This window comes from Bidens hawaiensis, unplaced genomic scaffold (genome assembly GCF_021521415.1).
Source record: "Bidens hawaiensis isolate Kalapana, Puna unplaced genomic scaffold, B.hawaiensis_p1.1 tig00004234_1, whole genome shotgun sequence".
NCBI lineage: Eukaryota > Viridiplantae > Streptophyta > Magnoliopsida > Asterales > Asteraceae > Bidens > Bidens hawaiensis.
The window spans coordinates 1,280,406-1,286,405 of NW_027491252.1; positions in this window are offsets into that span (position 1 = coordinate 1,280,406).

Consider the following 6,000-nt stretch of genomic DNA (forward strand, 5'->3'; position numbering starts at 1 on the left):
ATGAAAATAAGAGTTCTGTGAATTTTTGGTAAATTTTGGATAAAGGATGAATATTTGGTGAATTTAATGCTGGGTTTTGGCCAAAAATGGTGAAAAATAGTTAAATATCATGAAAAATTCTGGAAAATTGCAGATAATCTTTTTATATGATTTATAAGTTACACACAAAATTTGAGGTCCGTTGGAGAAGTCTAAGTAGGCTTTTCGGTTATACGAGTTCTAGGGTTTTCTAGATCGGTTTTAGTGAAAATGGCATGTAAAAGAAGATTTTGGTTCTGGAAAAATTACAGGGGACTATGTGGATGGCAGGGGACATCCAGGAAAAATTTAGGATTTTTCTAAGATCGTTTGGTATTTACGACATATTTAGTGTTTAAATGGTGTTTAAAAATAGATAAATAAATTTTAAATATAAAAATTAATTCTGGAAATATTTCTATAAATTTCCCCACTGTCAAAATGTTATTTGTGCAAAATTTCAAGATCCGAGGTTAAACGGATAATTATTTGTGCTAATTATCAAACTTTTAAAGTTAAAACGCGTAAACCGGTGAAGTTCGCTTAAGCGAGCTGACTGGTGTATAAAAAAACCCTAAAAATGAACTATTTTCATATAATTGAGTTAAACAAGTAAAAATGAATCATCCGAAAATAATTCGGATGATTTGGGTGTTTTTAACCGATTTAACAGTTTCCGGTACGCCAAATACGGAAACGGGGCCAATCGGGGCGTCTAAACCGAGCTCAAATTTCACATCTTTAATTAAATTATCAGTCAACCACTACTCTCGGGTCGTGTGTGACCAAACTCATTTTTGAAACGTAAAAACGGGTAACCGTGCTATGCACGCAAAACGAGGAAAACAAACTATCAGAAATTTTGACTGTTGAACTCTAAACGACATCACAATCTGAGTCCGGAGAAGTGTTCTGGGTTAACATTGCCCCCGGAACGGGTACAGTACTGGGTTAACAGTGTCCCCAGATGTACCGGTTGATACGGTTAAAGATTATATAAACAACAATTGTATAATAACGATCGTAGGAATCATATTACAGATTGGACGTGTTAATTGATAATGATAGTTGTTACCTGCTTGCATGTGCTAAGGTGAGTTTCACGAGCCCCTTTTTCTGAATTGTTTTCAAATATTTTCCCGGGGCGGAAGCATGTTACTATTGAAATGTTTAAGTACATACTGAACGCATAGATTTGCGTGTATTTATAAATATTTGATTATACGAGAATCGTACGGAATGGGTTCAGTACTGGGTTAACAGTGTCCCCAGATGTCCCTAGAAGTGTTTCTGGGTTAACAGTGTCCCCGGAATGAGTACTGTACTGGGTTAACAGTGTCCCCAGACAGAGGTTTCGCTTGTGGGCTCAGCATAATTACATCGTGTTTCTGGGTTAACATTGCCCCCGGAATGAGTACAGTACTGGGTTAACAGTGTCCCCAGATAATATTAAATTTTGATATGGATTAATCATGGTTTACTCAAATTGTGAAACTCACCAACTATTCGTAGTTGACCCGTTTTTTCACATGCTTTTCAGGTACAACTAAGATGAAGTGATTGCTTATGTGCTAAGTGCTTGATGTGTGTAAGACTTGCGTGCGGGATGTTAGGATACTTTATAATAAATAGAATTATGTATCGTATTGTATGATGTGTGTATCACCTAGACGGTAATGGAATACAAGATAATGTAATTTGAAGTATATTAATTCATTCAGTTTTCTTTATAAACAATGTGGTTGATATCAGAGGTGTCTGTTGCATCCCGTTTACGTTTCCGCTGCGGTTACGGGGTGTTACAGAAGTTGGTATCAGAGCCATTGGTTATAAAAGAATTATGATGTCTTTAAAAGATACCTAAAATATAACCAGTAGCTCAAGTATTATAGGATCTGAATATCAACTAATAATTTATAGTGACGAGGTCTGGATAAACTTGGATGGACAAGTGAGTTATTATGGTCCGGAACATAATAACAGACTTGTCCGTACGAGGGAATTCAGGGGAAGTCACGGGGTACATTAATAGGTAAAAATGGCAACATATGTGTAAAGTATATAATATTATTTATACGTGCTAATGTGTATATATATATATATATGTACGTATCTTGTGGGTACATGTATTGAGAAATAGGACCCGGATAAGGAACCGGGGGGATGAAATATTAAAAGTACCGAGGATGCTGAAATTCCTAGAGCATCGGTTGATAATGAGTCTGACTTATCGGGCCATAGTTATGATAGTACCAAGTTAGATTTCCCGTTTGACATTAACCAGAAATATCTAGTAACCGTCACTCCCAACCAAAAGTGATAAATCCCTTACCCTACCAACACCGGTACCGTATATCCTAATAACCCCCTATGTTCACCCGAACCGCCGACCCTTACGTACGGATGGGTCCGTACCTGAACCCATTCTTGTTCCATTAAAATAAAAAAAAATAAATAAAATAAATAATAATAATAAAATGGATAATAAATGAGCAGACAAAACTAATATATAGAAATATATATATATATATGTATTGCTCACTCTCAAACATATGAGACATACCACCTCCAGATCGAGAATTACCGATTTTAGCGAACCTAGAATGCCTGAGGACATTGACTGAGCAAGTGATAGAATTTCCTATAATAGTAATTGATAATATTTGAAGGTAACCCATGTGCGCGATCACCTTGAACCTTGCAACTCCCTATGCTAACCTTACATCCGTTAGATGCCTATACCCATGTATACTCGAATAGAATGATTACCCATACACAAAGAGGTGTTGGAATCATTATAGCATGGTTGGTTGTTCGTTCGTAGGTGGTATACCGTGTATGCCGAATATACGAATGGACACGGATATTATAACTCCGTGGTATGTAATCGTTTGGTGCTCATGGTGAGCATGTATCGGTTATGCTGACATGCAGAAGGATATTGAAATCAAGCATATTAAACATTAATCTTTGTTGAGAATGACCTATATGTCAGTTGGTGACAAGGTTTATGATACATATTTAAACGTTAACCGACGTCAGGTTAAGTCCGTATGTTATTATACTTGTGGGACATATATACTAGATACTGGTATGTGTAATATGTATGATAATATTTGGTGTGTATGTGTACCTGCTGTTATGATTGAACTGGTAACGAGTTATACGGTGAGATTAGTATTGATTACTGCGTACGGGATGAGTACGGCAGAATGACATAAAAGAGTAACTCCAATGATGGAGATTGATATGATTCAGTTGATTGCTCAAAGATAGCAGATGATGATACCGAATGTCGTATCACAGATCACTGCTAGTGTTGATGCAAATGTGATCGCAGACTTATAGATCGAGCAATCACATGATTATGAATATTTCAATTCTTAGTGTTATTACTAAGAGTGTTAATGTCCCACCGAATACTATTATGACTACAAGTATTAGTTATAAACTAAACATGAATAGTAGTCGTAATGAATTAGATCCGGTATGAAGGATATGTTTGTTGTTTGTGTTAAGGGGATTATTAATAGTTTACTGATGGTAAAGGGAGGAATAGATTAGCGAGTGGAGAGAAAAGATCGAAATGGTTAAGGATATTGGTAAGAGTCTAGAACATTGTGTTGTGAAATATGCTACAGATATGTTGGTAGATTATGTTGTATCGTGATGGAACACGATGGTACAAAATTATAGTTAGAAAATTATTGCTCAGATGATATGGTCAGGATTTAAAATTCTTGTGCTAGAGCACTTTTATTCGAGTAATTAAGTTCAGAGATTGGGAACTGAACTATGAAAGATAGAAATGTTGTGTGCTGATCACTTAGAACACGCTAATAGTTTGAAGGAATTGTCATGTCTGGTAACATGGCTAAATACTTCTAAAACTAAGCAAAGTGAACGCTATATTGGGGACTAACTCCATCGATAAGGAGTATAGTCAACCCTGTAAAATATACAACCTTTGGAAGGGTTGTGTCACAAGCCAGCATTGATATATTTAACTCTATGGGAAGCGGACTGGAAGGACGTTAGGTGAGACGTCGAGTGTTAAAAAAAAGAGAAATGATAAAGGTAAAGTGCAAGATAGGCTTTGAATAAGTAGGTATGTCCTACAACCCAGAATTATACTAAGACTAGTTCTGGTGTGAAAACATGAACCACATGAAGGGTCCTTCCCTAACTGTGGAAAATATGGTTATCGGCAGGAAGAAGAATGTCGAGTGATAGTAGGCCACAGGTGTGATAAAGATGGACGTAATGCCCCATTTGTAGAACCAATTGAAGCCATGTGAACCGGCAACCCCAACCCATTCATGTACAACCACTCCGAACCCAACAACTTCAATAACAATCCATCCAAAGAAATCAAATTATGCCAAACAGTTGTACTTGCTATGAATGTGGCAGTACAGAACGTTTCAAGAGAAATTGCCCAAAGTTGAACCAAGGTGTCGTGGAAGATAAACCTCATGACAAGCATCAACCTCTGATCAAGCAAGGAGCCGTGCTTTTGTGAGTAATTCAAATAAAGCACGACATGATCCAAAGGTGGTATTAAGTATGTTGTAGTTTTAAATCAATAGGCTTCAGTGATGTTTTTACGGTCGTCGATAGAAGTTAGTTCCTGTTAACCTCCTATCATTTGGAAAGATACCGATTAGTGAAACTATAGAACCCTATACTGTAGAATTGCTAACGGTAAACCCCTAATGGTTAACTAAATTTTTCGGAATTGTCCTATTATTCTGAACGATTAACCTTTCCTTATTGACCTACGACCAGTAAAGTTAAGAAGTTTTGACGTAATAGTTAACATGGATTGGCTAACTCAACATGAAGCAGCAATCAAATATGAAAAGAAGATGATTAGAAGCTCTATTTCGGACGATAAGGCGATTAGATACAGAGAAAAGTGTACGGTATTATGTTACCACTCTAATCTCATCTTGAGATGTTATAATATTTACGACAAGAAGACGTGGTGTATTCAACAAACGTGATTGCCAAAGTATTTAAAAGAAAACATATAGAAGATGTTTCGGTGATACTTAAATATCCAGAAGTTTTCCCAGAAGAACTTCCTGGATTACCGCCAACCAGACAGGTCAAATTCAGAATCGATTTAATGCCTCAAGCTGGCCCTGTTGCTAAAGCACCTTACCGACTTGCACCAACTGAAATGCAAGAATTATTGGATAAGGTTTCATACGACCTAGTTAGTCACCATGGGGTGCACCAGTGATATTTGGGAAATGAAGGACGGGAGTGTTAGGATATGTATTGATTAGAGAGAATTGCATAAAGTGACGATCAAGAATAGGTATTCACTTCTTCGAAGTGGATGATCTGTTTAACCAACTGCAAGGGGCAATTTATTTTTAGAAAATTGATCTTAGATATAGTTATCACCAAATGAAGAAAATCCAAGATGAGGACGTTGCAACAACAGCGTTTCGGACTCGTTACGGCCATTATGAATTCTTATTTATGCCGTTCGGGCTAACAAATGCGCCGGCAGTGTTCAGGGAACTCATGAACCGAGTCGGTAAACTTTATTTTGACAAATTTGTCATAGCATTCATTGATGATATTTTGATATATTCGCAACGTAAAGAAGAGCACGAACGACGGTTAAGGAAAATTGTGGAAGTGTTAAAGCAAGAGGAGCTATACGCGAAATTTTCGAAATGTGAATTTAAATAAAGAAAGCATAATCCCTTGGTCATGTTGTAAAGCAACAAGGATTTCACATAGATTCAAATAAGATAGAAACCATTAAAATTGGCAGTCACCCAAGGCGCCAAAGGAAACGCGCCAATTTTTAGGACTAGCCGGAGACTATCAGCGGGTTATTAAAGAAATTTTAGCATTACCCAACTCATTATCCTTTGTACGACGCAAATGTACAAATTTTATAGATGATAAGAGACCGCAGTCTCATATTCATCAAAGATGGATCGAGTTGTTAAGCGATTA